Genomic DNA, 24,310 nt, shown 5'->3' with positions numbered 1-24,310 from the left:
TTTGTCCTCATTACCATGCCTTTTTATATAATAAACGTCATGGGATGTTGTTACAACTGGCTAGCCTTGCATTTATTGTTCGGTTTTAATGCACTTTTTGCAGAATGTGGTAAGCCACATCTTTGAATTGCTGCAGTCTACATGCTATGGGTACATTCTCAGTACTGTTGGGCTTCTTATGAATTGGTTATCTGTAACATCTCCCAGTTCTCTCAAGGTAATCAATTGAAAAGTCATTCTCACTTTCCTGTCTTTTTACAGGTTGCCTGGAAGAGAGCAGGCATACTCTGGATTTGCGGAGTAATCCGTACTCAACATCAGGTAAAGATAGTAAGAACTGCCGATGCTGTAGCATCTGTTTCAGTAGATAGTGACTGACGCATCCTACTTGTGACTGATTGGAGTTACATTCCTGTGGAAGTGACAATGCTGAGAAATCTTTCAGGCTTGCTGACAGCTTACAAAATAACCTGGTGGGGAACCAAACTAGGCAGGCAACAAACATTTAGTTTTCAGATGGTATTAAGTTCTAAGGAGCCTTCATACAGGTCAGATTTCCTGGCCTTCATGAATTGCATTCATTCAAATATCTTGAATATTCAATAAATATTGTCCTGCTGAAATTTCTTTCATGGGCACAATGCTCATAACCACAAATGGGAGAAACACGCATATTCACAAATTCAGCTGTATATATATATAAATGGAGTGTCTTGAGGGCAAGGCTGCTTCTCCCAAGTTCTAGCAAGTACAAAATCTTTTGGTAACTTGTCTCCTTCAGAAACGGATAGTAAAATGTGAGGCTGGATGAACACAGCAGGCCAAGCAGCATCTCAGGAGCACAAAAGCTGACGTTTCGGGATTGTAAATGGCGGCAGTGTCGGAGGATGATTTACAATCCGACTCATCCTCCGACACTCCCGCCATTTACAATCCAACCCCACCACCCAAGACATTTTTCCATCCCCTCCCCTGTCTGCTTTCCGGAGAGACCACTCTCTCCGTGACTCCCTTGTTCGCTCCACACTGCCCTCCAACCCCACCACACCCGGCACCTTCCCCTGCAACCGCAGGAAATGCTACACTTGTCCCCACACCTCCTCCCTCACCCCTATCCCAGGCCCCAAGATGACATTCCACATTAAGCAGAGGTTCACCTGCACATCTGCCAATGTGGTATACTGCATCCACTGTACCCGGTGCGGCTTCCTCTACATTGGGGAAACCAAGCGGAGGCTTGGGGATCGCTTTGCAGAACACCTCCGCTCAGTTCGCAACAAACAACTGCACCTCCCAGTCGCAAACCATTTCCACTCCCCCTCCTATTCTCTAGATGACATGTCCATCATGGGCCTCCTGCAGTGCCACAATGATGCCACCCGAAGGTTGCAGGAACAGCAACTCATATTCCGCCTGGGAACCCTGCAGCCATATGGTATCAATGTGGACTTCACCAGTTTCAAAATCTCCCCTTCCCCTACTGCATCCCTAAACCAGCCTAGTTCGTCTCCTCCCCCCACTGCACCACACAACCAGCCCAGCTCTTCCCCCCCACCCACTGCATCCCAAAACCAGTCCAACCTGTCTCTGCCTCCCTAACCGGTTCTTCCTCTCACCCATCCCTTCCTCCCACCCAAGCGACACCCCCAGCTATCTACTAACCTCATCCCACCTCCTTGACCTGTCCGTCTTCCCTGGACTGACCTATCCCCTCCCTACCTCCCCACCTATACTCTCTCCACCTATCTTCTTTACTCTCCATCTTCGGTCCGCCTCCACCTCTCTCCCTATTTATTCCAGTCCCCTCTCCCCATCCCCCTCTCTGATGAAGGGTCTAGGCCCGAAACGTCAGCTTTTGTGCTCCTGAGATGCTGCTTGGCCTGCTGTGTTCATCCAGCCTCACATTTTATTATCTTGGAATTCTCCAGCATCTGCAGTTCCCATTATCTCCTTCAGAAACGGGTTGTTTCTTTGCACAGACAGCTAGCAGTGTAAAGTGTGAAAGCTCTCAAAGTTCAGCAGTTTGTGAAGAGGCACAATAACAGACAGGAAGGCTTCTTGCCGTTAAATGCCAACAATATTAGGTAAATAGTGATCATGTCCAAGAGCTTATCAAACAGAGGCAACCACATGGACTCATTGAAGCAAATTTTGCAAAGTATGCGAGCACACATTAACTTGAAAAGACAATCAACGAAAATGGCACATTAACTTTCAAAGCGGGTGTGGCCCTAAAGGAACATCAACAGTTCATTCACACAAAGGTGGACTAAGTGCAAAGGAAAAGAAGAGAAATGCAACTTTAAGGAGTTGTCAGGAGCACTGGAGGGAACTTGGGGAATGGCGAGCGCCAACTGTGGAAGAGAGAGTAACTGTCAAAGGATCTAATTGGGACAAAGAATGGTGGAGCTGGAACCACAATAGAAGCTTAGCCTTCCAATAAACAACAGCTGTGTTGTAGGGTCAAAGAAGAACATTCTGGACTTGCCATATTGATGCAATGCAGTGTAAGGTTAAAGATTACAAATACCTTACATGTGCCAGTATCAGGAAAGAGGAAAACAAGTCTTGGAAGTTACAAGTCTTTACTAGCACATGGTAGCTGGGCAGGTTTCCAGCCAAGATAGTAACAACCTGATGGGGACCAAAATTGTAATTATAACCTGTCTAGATGTCGAACAGAAAGCATACATATCATTCCCAACAAGTTCTGTGCATGTTAGAATATTGATAGCAGATATTGGGGCCAATAATCCCAGTAAATGTCTTAGCATTGGTTCAAAAAAGGAGTCGGAGGAAAAGGAAAAGGGGCAGCTGAATCCAAATCACAAGGCTAGGGGACAAAAGATGTGGATGAGCAAGTAGCACCTAAAGTGGGGAAGCAGGGTGTTCAGCAGGCCTGGCAGCAGCTGTGGAGAAAAATCAGAGTAATGGCTCAAGTTGAGTGACCCAACCTCAGAACTGATGGTAGCTAGGAAAATGTTGGCTTATATGCAGAAGATAGGGTAGGGGGAGTGGGTAAAGAGTAAACAATAGGTGGGGATGGAGCCCAGCGAGAGAGAAGAATAGTTGGACAAGCAAAACAGTTGATCTGGCTATGAGAGAGAATAGCTGTTACTGGGGACTGTTAATGGTTAAAAGTGGATAGTGTGCAATAGCAGATTATGTTATACCAAGGCCTGCTGTGTGGGAGTTCGAGTAAGGGCATGGGAAAGCTGAAGCCCGAAAGCTATCGAATTCAATATTGAGCCCAGAATGCTGCAGGGTCCCCTCTCTTCTACACCATCCCCGAAGCTGCGTATTGACCTCTCTGATCTGCTTTTGCCTAAATGGTAAAGTTCATGGCATAGGTAATATTTCTTTGATCACTACCCTGTGGGTCCTGTATTTCAACCTATTCCCTCACTCTTGAAACTGCCTCCCCACTCAATCTCTAAACTAAAAAGAAGTTCCACCTGTGCCCATGGAAGTCCGAAGCGTTGGCTTCAAACAAGATGTTGTCTTTCTTTATCCCCAGTGACCTTGGCTGTCGATCATCTCATATAAGAGAATGCAGCAGAGTGACTGCTCAGTCTGAACAATACACATTACTTTGCTGACAGTGCTCGATGTTCACCTCCTGCACAGATACACCTTCACCCTGAGAGGAACATGAGATCTTGGTGAGAAAGCATTGCCAAGTGAATCCCATAGCAAGCAGTCATTGTTTTTGTTAGCGTATACTATTGAAATTTGAACAACTTTGCCCCCTCAAAATTTAAAAAGGTAAGCCTCACCGGACACAGATGTTGCCCCGATCTAATAATTTCCACCATAAGGAAAGCATCAACTGCATCTATGGGCTAAATTAAATCAGTGAATTCCTGATATTGCCAAGCAGTTAACAACACTCATTTTAATATTCATTATTCACGTTGCAGTATTTTACAAGGCTAGAGGACATCATCTTTGTACAAGAATAATACAGTTCATACTAAATTTATAAATAATAGATTAGGAATTGTCACAAGTTATAAACTTCACTTTCATTGTAGTAGGTTACAAAAGGAGGAAAATATATTCCAAGGCTTCATGTATGATTCATGGCTTACAAAACAATTTGATTTATTTATCTATAACAAATATTTAAATATTTGTTATAGATAAATATTTTTGCACACAGCATTGACTAGGATCATTGAATAAAGTGCCCACACAAAGAAAAAGGTTTAAATCTGCTTACAATTTCATATTCTTAACATTGTTCCTGTTTAAGCTTTGCCTTGATCTGGATATGGCAGGTGTTGACCTCTTTGGCTCACTGCTGAATAATTTCTACCTATAAATTCTTATTAAAACTATTTGCAAATCATTTAGTTGACATTTCAAGCTGAGGTGTCAGTGCCTGCATATTTATTCATCAGATAAACATTTACGCCATCCACTTTTAGGTATTTTTTTCTTTTCAAATAGTTTCACACATCACCCGGACACACAGTGGTTGCAATCATGACTCTGTTCACAAAGGAACGTTTATCTGTCTGGTACAGACTAGCAATTATACTAAGCTCCTACTAATGTCAGATGATGTGACATGAGTCTATGTTAAATACCAAAGGTTCGAAGTATAAGGTGAAATGACAAGGTTGAAGTCTTTACAGTTGTTAAGGTCAATGACTAGATGAATAATAATAGGTGCCTGTGGTCTATGCTAAAAATGGAACATGGGCAAAATATTGAACAATTCATGAGCTTACATATAATTGAACATAAGGACAAAAAAAATCATACTGTCAGTCATGGGTTTTCCACCATTTATTACAATCATGGGTGATCTTCAGCTTCAGTCCTAGTTCCCCACCCATTCTCCATATCTGTGAATTCTGTAGGAGTCCAAAAAAACACCTTCTTTCTTATTCATACTCAATGATGGAACATCCATAATTCTCTGGAGTTAAAAATTCTGAAGATTCTCAAACCATTGAAAGAGAAGAAATTCCTCTATATGCCAGTATTGAATAGTCAGTCCTTGAAATGACAAACCTGTTTTGGATGCCCCAGCCTGTGGGGGTAATGTCTCAGAATTGACCCCATGAAATCAATTCATAGTCTTGAATGTTTCACTACAACCGCCACACATTTGTTTAAACTACCATAGACACAAGTTACTCAGCCTATTATAGGACAACTCAAATATTCCAAGGTCCAGTCCAGTAAAGACTTCTCTATCTTACCTTCAATGTAAGTAAAACATGGAGACAAAAACTGCTTGGAGTATTCCAGGTGTGGTATCATAAAGAACCATATACCTGTTGCAAGATTTCTTTATTCCTGTATTCCAATCTCCTTGCAATAAAGATTCATATAAAGACTCAGATAGAAAGCGGGACATAACACCAGTGCTTCATCGGAGGCTCACTGATGATGTTACCTTGAATGGTGACGAAACGTCTGAAAACTAACCTTCCAGCTCAGCGAGCAAACTCACATCCGTAAAAACTCATATCCCATTTGCATTCTAAATTGCTTGCTGTACTTGTATGTTAACTTTTTGTGTTCCTTGCACTATTGTACCTAAATCTTTTTGATCATCAGCAATTAAAAGGTTCACACCTTAAAAATGATACTGCTTTTCATTTTTTGTGATCAAAGCTAGTAAACTTACAGGCTCTCTGATGAAGGGTCTAGGCCCGAAACGTCAGCTTTTGTGCTCCTGAAATGCTGCTTGGCCTGTTGTGTTCATCCAGCTTCACACTTTGTTATCTTAAACTTACAGATCCCAACTGGTTGCCCATTCACTTAAATTTGCCATATCTCTTTGCAGCTGTGATTGTAGCTTCATGCATCTTATACTCCCACCCAACTTTGTATTGTCAGCAAACTTAGATAGAACACTCATTATCTCTTTGTTGGAAGTATCAATATAGATTGTAGATTGTCAAGTCACCAGTTATGTTTGTTGCAACACTCCTTTAGTTACAGCCCATCAACTTGAAAATACCCCATTTATTCCACTGTCCAATCTCCACCCCGCCAACACACACATACTTCCCCCTCACTCGCGCACACTCTCTCTACACCCCTCATTTTCTCTCTTTCTCTCTTTCTCTCTCTCTCTCTCCCCCCCCACCCACCTCGCTGCCACACACACACACACACACACACACACACACACGTGAATCAAAGAGGTGAATTTGTATTTGCAGAATCAAAGAGGTGAATTTGTATTTGCAGATACATTTTATTTTATAGACTGCCAGTCAATGTGGCCTTTTATAAATTCTACTTTAGCAATAAAATCAGCCTGACTCCAAACTAAAACACAAACAAATTTTAAACAAGGTCTCACACCTTTGCCTGACCTAAAATGTCACTCCTCCCCTACACTGATAAAACCTTTAGTTCCCTCAGGACCATGACTCGAAAGGAATTTGAGAATTTACTTATTCATATTAATCAATTAAAACCTTCTAATTGATTAAAGATTTAACAGTATCTTAGATTTGTTTAGTACTTCCTCATCAATGGTGTGATCTTTTACTTGTAAATTCTCTTCATACCTCTCTCACTAACACCAAAGAAGGAGCAAGGCTGTGAAAGCCTGTGTTTTCAAATAAACCTGTTGGACTCTAACCCGGTGTTGTGTGATTTCTGGCATTAATCAATCTGACATCTACGCTTATATAATTGCCCCCAGCTTCTTAAGTCCTTATCTTACATACCGACCTTCAGTGTTGCATCTCATCAAATGTCTTTTGCAATTTAATCCGTGCCCTCCAGTTTTTATTCTTTCACTAGAGCAGAGTCTCACCTATTTGTTCTATTTGCACCCTTGTGATGTTGAATACGTTTATCAAATCTCCTCTCAACATTCTTTTCTCCAAGAACAGTCCCAACTTCTCCAATTTATCCAAATGAAACTCCTCAACAATGGAATCATTCTTATGCATCCTTCTAGCACTCTGTCTCTCATGCCATCACACCCCTTCAGAAATGATACTCTAGTTGAGGCTGATCTAGAGTTTTATACAAGTTCACCATAACGTCTGAACTTTTGTACTTTATGTACTTTTGCAGGGTTCTATATTTCTGGTTCCCCTAACCCCTCGACTCAATGAATGGTAAGGAAATGACCTAAAAGAACCAGGTACTCCATCCCATTTTATTCTGATGGCAGAGTCCATTGCAATAGGTAAAGACTTTTTCCCTCATCTGGGGAGGTAGGCTTCCCTTAGAGGGCTGCCAGCTAATCCAGTTTAAGTAGAAAGCGGGCTGGGATTGTGTCTTCCTAAGAAAGAGGTGATTATAGAACTGGACTTCAAGGTAAGTCTAGGAGCTAAGCAAGGCTTCATAGGCAGATCCCTAGGAGGGTTTAAGAGCACAGTTTGAGGGTAAAACCTTATAGGATTGGGGGTGTCCTCTGGTGGGCACAGTAGAGCCCAAAGAATGCTCCTTTCCTCCTTAGTTTACACTGGTGCACCCATGAAAAAGTGCTGGGCTACTCACATGCTGAGGTAAATGGTGACAGAGGGCAGCAGCTATCTGCCTGACACCTCCCCCACGACACTTTCAAGAAAGAGATAGACAGAGCTCTTAAAGATAGTGGAAACAAGGGTTATGGGGATAAGGCAGGAACAGGATACTGATTGTGGATGATTAGCCATGATCATAACGAATGGTGGTGCTGGCTCGAAGGGCCGAATGGCCTACTCCTGCACCTATTGTCTATTGTCTATTGAAGCTGGGAGGTGGGACAAATGGCAAAAAAACCACACACTGTGTATAACAAGCCACCAATCTCACCTTCAAATAAGCCAGCAGGCCCTATTACTTAGGGCTTGATTTATTATATGTGGTTAAACCTATCCTGTCACCATCAATGATGTAAGCACATGTATACCTCGGTCCGTCTGCTGCTCCACCTACTTTAGAATTACACCCTTTATTGTATATTGTCATTCCATGCTGTTTCCACTAAAAAGAATAATTTTACTCTCCGAATTTAAAGCAAAACACATATCTAAAATGTTACTAAAATTGCGACTATATGAAAAGACCATGAAGAATGAATTGAATAAGAATCGATATTATAACTGGAGTTAGGCTCCGTAAGCCTTCCTTAGCAGAAGAATAAATTAAAGCATTATAGCTGTACCGCCATGTTGAAACACAATGCTTCAAATAACTCAATTCCTGCTTTGATAAATGAAATAACTGATAAAATATATTTTCATGTATCTTCACAGAAGAAAAAATGTAACATTCTAACTCAGTAACTCCTGAAATAGACTTTCTGAGATTGGAACAAAGGGAGATACTTGGCTTATTGGGATCCGGGCCACCTACAGAGGCCATTGCTCATTCATGCTACATTGTGGCTGCCCCCTGGTGGCACCATTTCAGGGGCCATGTTTTCTCTTGCTGGTTGCCACCATCTCTAGGGTCTGTTCACTGAAGCCACTCCTGGTGGCTGGCTGTGGGAAGACTAGGAACAAAATCAAGTCTGAGAGAGGGAGAGGTCATGCCACAATTGAATGGAATTGAATTGAATTAGCTTTGTTATCACATGTACCCAAATGAGTCAAGTGAAAAGTGCACAGGCTGCATCTTGTGGTGCCATCTTAGGTACAAAGGTTCCTCGGTATAATTCCTTCAGTTACAGGTCTTAGAAAGGATGGAGAAGCACAAAGATGTGCAGGGTAGGCGGATTGACCATGCTAAATTGCCCCTAGTGTTCAGGGATGGTTAGGTGGGTTAGACCTGGGAAATGCAGGTGTGGGGTTGGTGGGATGCTCTTCAGAGGGGCATTGTGAACTTGTTGGGCTGAATGGCCTGCTTCCACACTGTAGGGATTTTAAAATTCTAAAAGAAAAGGTAAAAAGTCCAGCATTGCAGATCTTCAGAATAAATGACTTCAGTCAAGATCAGATAATTTATTCATGGGTGGCATGGTGGCTCAGTGGTTAGAACTGCTGTTTCACCGCACCAGGGATCCAAGTTTGACTCCAAACTTGAGCGACTGTCTGTGTAGAGTTTGCACATTCTGGCCATGTCTGTGTGGGTTTCCTCTTACAGTCCAAAGATGTCCAGGTTAGGTGGATTAGCCATGTTAAACTGCCCACAGTGTTCAGGGATGCGTAGATTAGGTGGGTTATAGGGGGATGGGTTTGGGTGGGATGCTCTGAGGGTCAGTCTGGACTTGTTGGGCCAAAGGGCCTGTTTCCATGCTGTAGGGATACTATGATTCTATGATAATGTACTATAATAACAACATTAGAAGCTATCTCATAATCTCTTACTGAGAATTTCCGGCCAAGTAACTTACTGACATTAAAGTGAAACTACACTAAAACAGGCAAATTTAGATGCAAATTCCTTGTATCAGATAAACTTACTGCCACAGTAAATTGATTCTTCTAGACTTGCATCTTGTTTGCTTCTTATTAATTTGGCCTTTCTTTTATAGTCAATCAACTAAAACTTTCTATTTCTCAGCTTTGTGTTAAGGGAGAGAAGAGGAGAGATACAAACCAGTCAGTAGCTTAGTTATTTCTCACTGTCATCGCTCAAAGGCTTTTCTCAATTGGCGGTTTATGACTGACTCTGAACCCACACATCTGCTACACTTTTATTCTCTGTCCTGGTCTCATTCTAGCTCCATCCTCAGGGACAACATAGAGGTATAGGAGATTGGCGCATGAGTAGGCCATTCAGTCCATTGAACCCGGGTTACCAATCAACCATATCACATCTATCTCTGTGTCAACATGATTTTCCTGCACTATCCCCATATCCTGTGATATCTTTAATATGTTGCTACGATCGAAGTTGAAGAATGCACCCATTCTTTAGGAGACTCACTCCTCCACTCAACAGAACACAGTTTTAATTGAAATAGTTCTCAGGCTGTATTTGGTTTTCTTTGAGGAAGAAGCCAAACAGGTTTCTTCAGTGAACAAAGATGAGATCACTACGAATAAAATTTCCTCAAACAAACATGCAAAGATTGTTGACAAAAAATATTTAGATGAGAATGATATGACTTGTATTCTAACTTACCAAACTTAACGTTGACACAGTGGGTATCAGACTGCATTAAAACTTCACAAGGGAATGTGATCTCTCATTTTGAATGACCTGGCCTTGTGGCTGCTTCAAATACTGATTCGTCATTAACTGCCCCAACCATTATTCACATTCTAAGTAAAACCCGAAAATGCTTCTGAGAAAGGCCCACTGGATCCGTAACTTTAACTTTGATTTCTCTACACAGATGCTGCCTGACCTGCTGAACTTTAGCAACAATTTCGGTTTTTATTGCTCACGTATTGTTGGTTCAACTTCCTTTCTTGGGACTACACTACTCAGAGTTTGGAAACTGTACTCCAGCACTTACAGACACAACTTCAATCTTTTTCAGAAACTGTGAGCACCAATAATCCAAACATGCTCATCCCTGCCTCCCTAACCTGTTCTTCCTTTCACCTATCCCCTCCTCCCACCTCAGGCCGCACCTCCATTTCCTACGTACTAACCTCATCCTGCCACCTTGACCTTGTCTGTCCTCGCCAGACTGACCTATCCCCTCCCTACCTATACTCTCCTCTCCAACTACCTTCTCCTGTATCCATCTTCGGTCCGCCTCCCCCTCTCTCCCTATTTATTTCAGAATCCTCTCCACATCCCCCTTTTCTGATGAAGGGTCTGGGCCCGAAATGTCAGCTTTTGTGTTCCTAAGATGCTGTTCAGCCTGCTGTGTTCACCCAGCTCCACATTTTGTTATCTCGGATTCTCCAGCATCTGCAGTTCCCATTATCTCTGATCCAAATATGCCCTGGCTTTTTTCTGACATCCAATCTTGCTGAGTAACACAAAGCAAACACTACCAGTAAGCTTCCATCACACTCATTTACAACTGCATTTGAACTCTTATGGTTTCAATTTTTTTCTGGGCTCCTACAGATTTTGGGACTGTTCCTGATTCTAATAAACCAATTGGCTACATTTGTCAACTTCAAGAAACTCAGACTGCTGGCTGCACAGCTCTATATGTGCTTTCTACACAGACACTGCCTTTACCTTCGTCATCTCTTTCCACTGACTATTATGAAGTGACCGTGTTATTATTATTTTTTATGGACTCAAATCAAAAAGATTGGTTCATTTGGAGTGGAAAGAAGACACCTAAACATGTATTTTCTAAAAGGCTACCTAAGGGATATTGGGACATTTAAAAACAGAAACTGTTTGCAAGTCACCTGACTTAAGCTAATTGCTTGGGAGGTTACTGGGATTCACCTAGCAGGATTGATCATGTTAGAGATTTTCTTTTCTTCTGAATGTTATTTGGAGTTCAGCTAGAATGCAGCCTGGGAAGGGACTCTTCTGCTGCAGTGGTAGCGTTCCTATCTCTGAGCCAAAAGCCTGGGCCAAAGTCCCACCTTCCCTAGATATAGAGTCATAGATTCATACAGCTCAACAGTCCAACCAGTCCTTGCCAAACATAATCCCAAACTAAACAAGTCCCACCTGCCTGCTCCTGGTCCATTTCCCTCCAAACAGTTCCCATTCATGTACTTACCCCAACGTCTTTTAAACATTGTAATTGTGCCTACACCCATCACTCTCTCAGGAAGTCCATTCCACATGCAAACTGCTCTCTGTGAAAAAAAAATTGCCCCCATGTCTTTTTTAAATTTCTCTCCTCTCACCTTAAAACTAAGTCCCCTAGTCTTGACATCCCCATCCTAAAGACAAGAAACTTGCCATTGACGCTATCTATACCTTACATGATTTTATTGACTTCTACAAGGTCAGTTCTCACCCTTTTACACTCCAGTGGAAAAAAAAAGCCCCAGCCTATCCAGTTTTTTTTACAACTTAAAACTTCCATGCCTGGCAACATCCTAGTAAATCTCTCCTGAATCCTCTCCAGCTTGATCTTCTGGCAACCAGAACTGTACAAAGCACTTCAGAAGAGGCCTCGCCAACATCCTGCACAAACTCAACACAACTTCCCAACTCCCATACTCAAAGGACGGAGGAATGAAGGCAAGTGTGCTAAACACTTTTTTTTAAACCAACTTGTCTATATGTGCTGCAAACTTCAAAGAATTACATACTTGAACTATTAGGTCTCTCGATTCTACAACACTACTCAAGGCCCTACCATTAAGTGTACAAGTCCTGTCCCTGTTGTACCAAAATGCAGTACCTTGCATTTATCCAGATTGAACTTCATCTGCTATTTTTTCAGCCCAGTGACTCATTTGATAAAGGTCCCCTTGTATTCTGAGAAAACCTTCTTCATTGTCTACTATGCCACCAGTTTTGGCGTTGTCTGCAAACTTAGTAACCCAGCCTTCTATATTCTCATCCAAGTCATTTATTTATATGACAAACAAAAGAGGATCCAGAAGTAATCCTTGTGGAACACTGCTAGTGACTGATTTCCAGTTTGAGAAACTAACCTCCACCATCCTGCTCTGTCTTCTGCTGTTAAACCAATTTTATATCAAATTGGCAAACTCATCCTGAATCCAATGTGACCTAACTTTACTAATTAGTCATGATACAGAGATGCCAGTGTTGGACTGGGGTAGGCAAGGTTAGAAATCACACAACACCAGGTTATAGACCAACAGGTTTATTTAAAAACATTAACTTTCAGAGTCTTGCTCCTTCTTCAGGTGTTAGTGAAACGGTATCAGACACAGATTTTATAATTAATAGTTCGAAGCGTCACTCCACTGATAAGGATGTATTTAAAAAAATCTAAGATGCTGTTAAATTTTTATTCAGAAGTTTTAATATGTAAATCCCTGAATTCCTTTCAAGTCACTGCACTGAGAGAACTAAAGGTTTTATCAGTATAAAGAGGAGGTGACATTTTAGGTCAGACAATGCATGTTAGGTGTGAGATCTTGTTTATATTTGTGTTTTGGTTTGGAGTCAGACTGGTTTCACTTGTAAAGTAGGAATTTATAAAATGCCAAATTGACTATCTGTAAATTGAGTAATTGTTGAACAAAATAGAACTATCTGCAAATACAAATTCAGCCTATAGATTTACACGTGTGTGTGTGAGTGTGTGTGTGTGCGCGCACGCGCGTGTGTGCGTGCGCGTGTGTGTGTGCACACGTGTGTGCGTGCACGTGTGTGTGCGTGCGCATCTGTTAGTGTGCACGTGTGTGAGCGTGTGTGCGGACTTGAATGAAATATTGACATGGAATATTCTGTTTGTTGACGATTACAATATTCATTGATTGTTGTCTCTAACTGAGCCAAAAAAGAGCATCTCAATCCAGAAATCTATCAATCTCAGTGAGAATCACCAGACTCAAAAAACATAGCTTCTCCTTCTTTCCTCCAGATGCTGTCAGTCCTGCTGAGTTTTGCAAGCAATTTCTGTTTTTTTTGTGCAATAGTTATATATTCTACCCTAATTCCCTGTCACTTGTAATTTGGAAGTTAAATCTGCTGTATAACTTAGTAGATCACATTGGATTATCCCACCTCTTCTGGCATTGGGCAACCATCCTGGGATCTGCAGTATTTGCTTAAATGATGGCAGAAAAGTCCTTCTACGCAATGCTTTTCATTTGTCATAGCAGCATGCATTTCACATTCAAAGAATTCTTGTCCACCTTTCTCCCATCTTAGCAAGAAATATAGTCACGTCTTCATTGGTGAAATATTGGCACTGCTTATTCTCCACAATCTCCAGCAATGCAATACCATCCTGCATAAAGGGAATTATAAGTGCTACATCAGCAAGTAACACTGAATTATATGAAAATGTTACCCTTTCCAAACAAAGAACTGCTTAATTAACCAGCAATGATAGCATTACAATTACATTGAATGTTCAAAATAGATGGAAAAGCCATCTTAACTTGTATACATTATTAGAATTACATTAATTTCAGAGGAATAACAATAAGGCATTGAAAAATAATGTAAAATGAATGACTGCTGTACCTGAAAATTGCTGAAGATATTTCTGACAAGTCAGCTTTGGCTTAAATGACTGTACAGGATTTGTTGGCCTCAAGAGGCTGAAAAAGCTCAAATTGCCGTGTCTTGATATTTTCTAACATTTTGAGTCAACCTGTTCAGGCATGTTGTAGGACACCTTTGGAGCTGGTGGAAACTTGAACCGGGACATTATCACCTTGTCACAAGAGCATGTTCAACTTGTCCTTTCTAGTTATTGTTATTCAGCCCATTTGGACTTGCTGTCACACACATCCAGGGTATGTGGGAACTGAACCAGGATACCTAGCTCTGAGGTAGGAATGCTACTACTGCACCACAGGCTCCCAATGTGAAGGGTGCAATTTTAAAACACTGTGATGCTGGAACTTGATATATACAATATAGTTCACTTTTGATCAAAAACAGAGAATTTTGGAGAAACTCAAAGGGTCTGGCAGCACCAGCAGAGAGCGAAACAGTATTAATGTTATGTGACCAGTTTAAATCTTCTTTAATCAACCTGTACAGGCAAAAGTCTGAAGCAGACGGAACTTGAAAGCAGGCTTCCTGGGTTCAGAGGCAAGAACACTTCGACAAGAGCACTTCCAAATTGTCTTTTCTAGTTATTTTGCTCAATTTGTTTGGACATGTTTTGACACACTTTCAGGGCAGATGAGACTTGAACCTTCGGGATCAGAGGTAGTACACTGCCACTGCAAATTGTGTCTTTCTAGATATTTCTAATCAACCTGTTCAGAGATGTTATGACACATCCGTGAAGCAGGTAGGATTTGAACCAAGGTAGTACCTGAACCCAGCTTTCCTGATCCAGAGGTAGGAACACTATGACTGCACCACAAATGTCCCGTCAAATTGTCCTTTCTTTGCCCAGTCAAAGTTGCTAGCTAATTGTCAATGGTACAAGATAGTCTACCGGAGACCATCAACAAGAAGAGGCACTTGTCTGACATAAAGCGCAACTTTATTGCTTGATAGCAACAGATATAATTAACACTAACTAATTAATTTTGATGATGCCTATCAGGAGCCAGAGGTGACATGCCTGCCACCATCCAGACTACATGTTGGGTTGCCCAATGCTTCAGCCAAAGGGTATTAAATCATTAGATTGTGTATAGCTCATGCAATCCCTTCATCAAGTGCGTTAGAATCATTATCTTATTCAACAGAAGTTGCTACTTTATTCCAGTTAAAACCCTGTACATTTTTAAACCACATTAAATGTACCCAAATCTCTTATAAACATTCCCAAGGCGCAGTGATGTGTCCAGAAGTCTATCCATTATGAAAATTTTCTTCATGTGAAATCTTCTTGCCCATAATAATGAATTAAATCCCTTCCTTTAACCCTGACAAATTTCTTCTTGCCAGATAAATAGTTGGTCACATGGTGTTTGTTACCTTTTTCCAGTAACGTATGTACCAAATGTATAATTGGGCACTGTATAGAACATAGAACATAGAACAGAGAACAGTACAGCACAGTACAGGCCCTTTGGCCCACGATGTTGTGCCGAACATTTACTCTAAACCCAAGGTCCTTCGAACCTCCACCCCTACCTTATACTATCATCCATATGCCTGTCTAATAGCTGCTTAAATGCCCCTAATGAGGCCAACTCCACTACCTTCTCTGGCAATGCATTCCATACCCCTACCACTACCTGAATGAAGAACCTACCTCTGACGTCTCCCCTATATCTACCTCCACTCACTTTAAAAACTTTGCCACCTCGTAATAGCCACCTCCACCTGAGGAAAAAGTCTGGCTGTCCACTATATATATACACTCTGATGATTTTGTACACCCCTATCAAGGCACCTCTCATCCTTCGTTGTTCTAAAGAGAAAAGCCCGAGTTCTCTCAACCTTTCTTCGTAAGACCTTCCCTCCAGTCCAAGCAACATCCTGGTAAATCTCCTCTGCACCTTTTCCAAAGCTTCCACGTCTTTCCTGTGATGAGGTGACCAGAATTGGACACAATACACCAGATGTGGCCGAAGCAGGCTTTTGTATAGCTGGAGCCTAACTCCATGGCTATTGAATTTGATCCATCTATTCACGAAAGCTCACGCACCATATGCCTTCTGTGCAACTCTATCCACCTGGGTGGCATCTTTCAGGGAGCTGTGGACATGAACCCCAAGATTCCTCTACTCCTCCACACTGCCGAGAAGCTTTCCATTAATACTGTATTCTGCTTTCAAGTTTGTCCTTCCAAAATGAATCACCTCACAATTTTCAGGGTTAAACTCCATCAGCCACTTCTCAGCCCAGCTCCACATCCTATCAATATCCCTTGAGAACAACTTGTTAACATTTACCTTTCAAAAGTATCAACAGAATTCAAATGTTTTATCTAATTAACAGTTCTATTTATAACATTTTACCTATCCAAACGTACAAGCTTGATTTTTAATAGAAATCTTTAGAGTCAGTTATTCTCTCAAACTAATTAACTTTGATAAGCGCTATTTGCTGTAAATGCTGACTGATTCAACAATTTTGAATCTTTCCATGCAGTTATGTTGGAATGGGAAGGTATTACTCTTACTCAATTTGACCATGTCAAAAGTCACACTTCCCAGATTATAGTCCAACAGGTTTATTTAAAATTACAAGCTTCTGGGGGCTGCTCCTTCGTCGGGACCTGACGAAACAGCAACACTCTAAAAGCTTGCGATTTCAAATAAACCTGTTGGAGTATAATCTGGAGTAGTGTGGCTTCTGACTTTGCCCATCCCAATCCAACACCAGCACCTCTTCATCAATTTAACCATGATTAAACATAATTTCCATTACTTTGATTTCTTTCCTTTTTGTTCATCTCTAGAAGCTATCTCAACATTACCTAACTCAGAAGGTAATGAACTTGGAAGGTAATGGTTTCATTTATAGTTCATCAGAAATAATCCGATGTTCTGTAAAGTCTGCTTGAATTTTAGGCGCCAGTTTACATTCAGCACAAGCTAATTTTTGCAGTTGAGGATTAAACCCCAGTTTAAGTAACAGACGTGTGCCTGAAAACCGCTACTTAAACTGAAACTACATATATTGAAGCAAGTATTCCTGTTTAAATGTGTATCACACCAACAGGTACATTCCCTGTCTAAGACTTTTAACTCCAATGTACAACATAAACATGAAATAAACAAAACAGAATGTAAATATATCTTCTACTGATCCAATAAAGAAAAACCATAAATAAAGGAAATTTATTTTCCAATCTCAAACTCAAAGCTGCACAAAAATAGTCAGCATATTTCTGCAAGATCGATTTCCCTGGTACTGACTCATATTAATTTGGCCAATCCCTTAATACGATCAATGGAACACACTGCAACTGAATGCAGATTTAAAGACTGTGGTCTTGGCTGAAGGCAGGAGGAGTAAATTCCAATGTGGGCTGGGTTTGAGAGACGAAAAGCTACTCTGTAAGTTTAAGGGAATCGTGAAATAACCCTTTCATTGATTCAAAACCAATGGCAGACAGTTACAAAAAAATCTTGCAGCTGATTTCCAACTAATTCACAATGGGGTAGGTTGTGCTTAAAATGGATCAACAAGCAGTAATGCTTTCAGCTACCATTTTTTGTTCTTTTGTGGGATGAGTCCATCACTGGCAAGGCCAGCATTTATTGCCCATTCCAGACGGCAGTTAAGAGTCAACCTCATTGCTGTGGATCTAGAGTCACATGTGGTCCAGAGCTGTAAGGATGGCAGCTTCCTTCCCTAAAGGACATTAGGGGAACCAGATGGGTTTTTCAAACAATCGACAACGGATTCATGGTTATCATCAGACTCTTAATTCCTGACTTACTTTTAATTGCATTCAAATGCCATTATCTGCCACAGTAGGATTCAAACCTGGTCCCTTAGATTAACAGTCCAGCGATAATGCTAGTAGACAGTCACATCTTCCAACAATTTGCTCAATAACAAAACTACTCTATTTGTGATTACTTACAAACAGGGCATAAGTGTAATTTATGTCACCAAATCTACAATCTGCCAAGACCCTTAATATTTTACTTCACGAACTTAAGACAAAGAAGGTCTGCAAATGGTATATAATGGAATCACTAAGGGTCTGCCCACTGACTGGAGTGGGAGTGAGAGCCCTGTGTCGCTTTTCAGGCATTTACCAAGCCGGTGGTGGGTATTCCCAGGGTACAATGACCTTTGGGACAGAAATTCCGCCTACTGAGAGCTGCTGACTGGGGTCCCACAGTCCAGTCGAAGTGGTAATGTCACTGGGGTGGTAGCTGGTTGTTGCTGATACAACACACACTGCAGACCTCATTTTCTTGCTGGAATCAAGGCCACAGACTGGAGGCAGATTGCTGGCTGAGTTGGTCAGCAGCCGGGGCAGGGAGTTGGGTCTCAGTAAAACCCCATCCCCTTCTCTGATTCTCTTGTTCAGGCACAAGGTGTCTATGAACAAGGAAGCCTTCCAGGAACCCGCAACACCATATGATTTACTCACCATTCTCCTTATACAGAGAGCCCCCTGCCTGCCACCAAGTTAATATCAGCAGCAGGGAGTGAGACATTTTATTAGCTATTAATTGTTCACTGAAGGGGTTTACTTAGGGTCAGAGTAGGGAGATCCTCCATTGTCCTGATGGCTCTGGATTTAACAGAGTGGAAGTGGAAACACATCAGGATTACCACCTGCTACTCTCCAACCTGATTAAATATACTTCAACACCGAACTCACCATAGGAGATGTTGTTCATTGTTGTTCTCTATGTCAATGAGATCCTATTACCGGTGTAGGATAAATCATGTTCCAGCAGTATCATGTTAGGTCAGAACATACTGGAGATTCATGGTGTTATCTGGATTTTAACTCTGCACCATTCAAGTCAAAGAACAGCTGCACACTATCATCCTGGACACATGAGCTAATAATAGTGGGCCCAGTGCAGAATGGGACCAACAATCCAGTATGAATTTAGGATAGAGAATGAAACAATAAAACGACTCAGAAAGAGGGTGAATTAGACTCAAATAGGCACAGATGAGAAAGCAGCAAGCAAGGTTTAGAAAGGGTGGACGCTGGAAAGTTGTTTTCATTAGGTGGGGAGACTAGGACCTATGGGCACAGCCTTAAAATTAGAGGGGATCAATTTAGAACGGAAATGAGGAGACATTTCATCAGCCAGAGCGTGGTGGGCCTGTGGAATTCATTGCCACGGAGCGCAGTGGAGGCCAGGGTGTTAAACGTCTTCAAGGCAGAGATTGATAAATTCTTGATCTCGAGGGCAATTAAGGGCTACGGGGAGAGTGCAGGTAGGTGGAGTTGAAATGCCCATCAGCCATGATTAAATGGCGGAGTGGACTCGATGGGCCGAATGGCCTTACTTCCACTCGTATAACTTATGGTCTTATGGTCTAAGGTCATGAAATATTGCACTGAGAGAAAAAAAAGGAAAAGATAAAGAAAAATAAATTCAACAACGTATTATCTGAAGAAATGAACTGCTTAAATTATTCACTTTCTAAATTTTCCTTGCCCTGGAGGTATGACAAACTTTCACCAGCTGAGTTCTTGAGTTTTAGGGGTTGTCCATTGGGATAGAGTAACATAACATTGAGCCTCTACTTTCTGAAGCTTAGAAGAACAAGAGTTAGTCTCACTGAAATACCAAGATTTTGAGAGGTGTAGGAAGATAGACCTAAGTGTTAAGAGACTATTTTCGCAGGCTGAAGGCTTAGACCACAGGCCAAAATAATTTACTGTTCATCCTGAGACTATTTCTGAACTGATGATAAACCATTTCACATAAATGGTTAGTAATCATTGGAATTTTCTAACCCACTGGGTTGTGGATGTACCATCACTGAATATATCTAAGGCTCCGATAGAGAGGTTTAGTCTTTTGGGGAATCAAGGGATGTGGGGATGAGCAGGAATGTGGAGTTGAGACAGAAGATACTCCACGATCATATTGAACAGCAAAACACACATGAATTGTTACATGCCTACATCTCCCATTTACTGTGATCTTGTGAGCAAAATGGATTGGTAGACAGTTATTGACCATTATTGATAAAAGGGCTTGTGTACCTGGTGTTTAAGAGCTCCATGTGCTGCATATATACAATGTTGTAACTCTGCCTGCCAAGTGGACTATACAGGTTTGCAAGCTGCCCATACTCACAAATCATTTGATTGTTGTAATTCCTGCCTCATGTCTTGAACGATGTTTTACTGTTTTAAATAAGCTGGCACATGGAGTTAATCAATCCCTGATAAACAACTGGTTAGTAGCCAATTATCCTTAACATTGCAGAAGATACTTATGCTACTTCTCCTAAACTTTTTCCACATTGCATTTAATGGTCAGTTATTTAGGAATATGCCAAATTCTTTCTGTAATGAAGGAGCAGCACAAACCCACCAAGAAGTTCTGGAGAATGAGAATTTATTGTTTATGCTTTAATCCTCTTAGTTTTGTAGATTAATGGTATAAAAATTGGTATTTTTTTCAACCAATTCCAGCTTTTTGTACTGTTAGATCACTATTCTTATGTGTTTCATTATGTAGTATTGATAATGAGGATGGAAAAGAAAATATGCAATTGTGAGGCAACAGCAAAAAAAGAGTAATCTTTCATAAGCTGAGTGACAATAGCCAAGAGGATTAATTTTCTTCTTGATTATGTGCCTACTTCTGTCCTATAGCTTCCCATCATGTTTGGGCTGCAGAAAGACATGGGCATGATGAGACTCCTGTTCTTTCAAGTTCTTATGTGTGTCGTTCAGGTATTGATAGAATCTCAGGCCAGTTTGACCAGCGTAAGGTGACAGGCAGCTAATTTAAATAAATCAGGTTCAAGTTCAAGGCAAAGAGGGTCTCCTGGCATTTTACAAGCAGTGGAATGACACACAGAATCCCTACAGTGTGAAGACAGGTCTTTCAGCCCATCAAGTCCAGAACAATCCTCTGAATTGCATCTCACCCAGACCTAGGCCTCTATCCTATCCCTGTAACCCTACAACTCTCTGATGAAGGGCCTAGGCCCGAAACATCAGCTTTTGTGCTCCTGAGATGCTGCTTGGCCTGCTGTGTTCATCCAGCTTCACACTTTGTTATCTTGGGTTCTCCAGCATCTGCAGTTCTCATTATCTCTCATTTCCCACGACTAATCCACATGGCCCGTACATTCTTGGACACAATGAAATTTAGCTTTTAACTTATTCCTTTATTTTCCTAGATTAAACTACAAAAGGCTTCAATGTAAATTATTACCTATTTCTTTATTTTCCTACTATTCCATGAACTACTACTTAACTTTTTCACTTACTACTTTGTATTTCAGCTTTTTTTTGTAACAATGTGTCTTGTGGTGACACTATAAACTTTTCATTGTACTCTTGTACTTGAGTACACATGACAACAAAGTCTAAAAGAATTAGCACGGCCAATCCACCTAAGCTGCACACCTTTGGACTGAGAAAGGAAATCAGAGCATACAAAGGAAACCTACACAGATGCAGGGAGAACATGCAAACTCCACACAATCAGCCAAGAATGGAGTTGAGCGCCGACCCCTGGTACTGTGAGGCAGCAGTTCTAACCACTGAACCATCTTGCTGCCCTAACACATTAGAATATTAACAGATTAATCAAAATGTTTTCACTGCAGAAGGCTGGACACCATCACAGCTAAAGGCTTCATCCGCCAAAGACAGGGTCATAGGCAACAGAGTATACACCCGTGTCTCTGTAATCCACATGTTAAGCATTTTCCTTCTGAACACAGGGTCCTCTGCCATCCACCCTTACAATAATTAATTGTTTAGACGACTCCAATGGCACCACCATTTGGTGCCACACTTCCTGGTCTCCTAGCTGCTGCAGGAACCCTCACTTGACTGTTGAGAGATGTCAGCACTCTGATTGGCCAACTACATGGGCAGCCCGTCACTCGCTGCCAATGCTAGCTGAATACGCAGGCTCCTCATTGGCCATGTTGAGGAACATAGATCCCAAATCTGGCCCCTAACTCACACAGACACGTGAACCAATGGCCAGACATTCTCCAAGCCTCATATGATTCTCCTGAGGAAAGGACTGTTAGATATACTATTAATGAGACATTCAATTCAAGGGCCCACTTGCCCCCTGGGTGAATGAAAGTCACTTTGTGGCATTATTTGATCTGATTACCTTGTATTGTCACCAACATTTATTCCTTCACTGATGCAATAAAATTTAGTTGATTATATTTTCATTGCAGTTTGTGGCATCCTGTGTCCATATTAGTTACTGATCCTTCCTCTGTTTCTCTCTACACTTGAAGGAAGCAGTTGATTAGCTATGATTTATGATTTTGATCTAAATGCTGTTTATGACGCTGGCCTATTCATTTAAAATATTTCACTGGCATGCCTGTGTCCATTATACTTACAGCAAAGGTAAGTTGGATACATTGAATAATTAAGCTGTTTCCTTGATCATAATATATATACAAAAATATAAAATTGGAACAGGAGTAAACCATTCAGTCCCTCACATCTGCTCTAAAATTCCATAAATTCATCTGGATCTGTTTGTATTTCAAATTCCAATTTCCCATTTAACAAAGAATCCATCCACATCAGTCATCGAAGTGTTAAATGATCCTGCTTCAATCTGCTTCTGAGTCATAGTTCTAAAATTACTCAACTGTCAGAATTTTTTTTCTCCTTATCTCTGTCCCAAAAGGGTGATCACTAATTTTAAAAACAGTGTCCCTGCTTATTAAGTCACAAGTAACATTCTACCAAAATCGACTTTTTCAAGATCATTTAGGGTTATATTCACTACAAGTCACCCCTCAAGTCCAGCCTAACCAACCTACCCCCATAAGACAACCCACTCACTAGTAGTATCAATCTAGCAAACTTTCTCTGAACTGTGTCCAATGCATTACATCCTTCTTTAAATAAAAGACCAAAACGGCACAGTATTCAAAATGTAGTTTCTCAGAATGTTCTGCCTAACTGAAGCATAAGATCTACAATTCTGTTCAATTCTTTTTGTAATAAAGGACAGCACTTAATCATCATTTTGATGACTCATGCACTGGAACAAGCAAAAGCCTTTGCAGCTCAGAAACCTGCAGTCATTTTCCATTTAAACAATACTTTTTTTTCTGCTCTTCCTTTCAAAGTGAACAACTTCAAATTTTCCCACATTTTATTGCATCATTTTTATTCCATCACCTAACCTATTAATAATCTTCTGAAAACACCTCATGTTTTCATCAAAACATACTTTCCTGTCTAACTCGGTGCTGTCTTCAACTTTAGCTAACTTATCTTTTACACTCCTCATTTAAGTTATTGATATGCAGCACTAGCACAGACCACTTCAGGGCTTCACTTGCCATGCCTTGTTAAATATTAGCCCATTTATGCAGACTATTAGAGCCTCCATGGATTTTTCACATTTTAAAAAATTCAATTATCATTTTCAGTTTGGACCTGGAGATGATATGTGGATTTTGAAACAGTTTATAGTAAAAGGAATTCAGCAAAACAGACAAAACAAACTTTTATTCATTTTTTTCTTAGTCTAGGCCTGGAGGTTAGTTGCAGGCTGAGCCTGATTAGAATGGTTCCTATAGATACAGGGAACCCAGGAAGCGTATTGTGTTTAAACAAATGGCTGAAGTTGGCTATTAATGAGGTCAGTACCTGGAAATTGGTTCTGACAAGTCTGGAAGAGAGCCCATATTCAAGCAGACAGCATATGTTAAATGGCAATTAAGGCATTGGAAAAAGCAGATCCATCTCTCAGAGCAGTTGTTTTGAAGTTGATTTTTTAAAACTCTGTTTTCCAGGAGGAAAAACTTGACTGCTGACAACACAGCACGAATATTTGAAAGCTCCCTGTCTAATCTCACACAACAACTTTTGGAAGCCCAAAGAGTAGAAAGCTGAGTCAGAAGTAACGCTCCCTTTACCAGAGTGAACTAAAAAGGTGATTCTGATCAGCAGTTCCAGAAAAGCAACGAGGTAGTCCACATCTATGCCTGTGAAACAACATATCGTGAAAGGTTTTTAAGGAATATTGGCAATTTGATACAATAAACAAAGTTTCTGGCAAAGCTCAGCAGGTCTGGCAGCACCTGTGAAGGAGAAAACAGAGTTAACATTTTGGGGCTGGTGATTCTTCCTAGAACTCTGGACCCGAAACGTTAACTCTGTTTTCTCCCTCACAGATGCTGCCAGACCTGCTGAGCTTTGCCAGAAACTTTGTTTTTGTTTTTGATTTACAGAATCTGCAGTTCTTTTATTGCCAATTTTGATACTTTCTTTTTTTTATCCCTTAACTTT

The 24,310-nt window shown here is 41.0% G+C and overlaps 1 long non-coding RNA gene across 1 annotated transcript in view; it reads left to right on the top strand.

Annotated features, from left to right (window-relative positions):
• LOC125452882 (uncharacterized) overlaps positions 1-23,976 on the top strand; it is a 112,505-nt gene extending 88,529 nt beyond the window's left edge. The window contains exons 2-3 of the long non-coding RNA XR_007247623.1: positions 262-321; positions 23,815-23,976. This is a non-coding gene — a long non-coding RNA (uncharacterized LOC125452882). The remainder of the gene's footprint in view (positions 1-261; positions 322-23,814) is intronic.
• Positions 23,977-24,310: the final 334 nt, after the last annotated feature.

The sequence above is a fragment of the Stegostoma tigrinum genome, chromosome 4 (assembly GCF_030684315.1).
Source record: "Stegostoma tigrinum isolate sSteTig4 chromosome 4, sSteTig4.hap1, whole genome shotgun sequence".
NCBI classification, from domain to species: Eukaryota; Metazoa; Chordata; class Chondrichthyes; order Orectolobiformes; family Stegostomatidae; genus Stegostoma; species Stegostoma tigrinum.
This window is presented reverse-complemented; position numbering and strand designations above follow the sequence as displayed.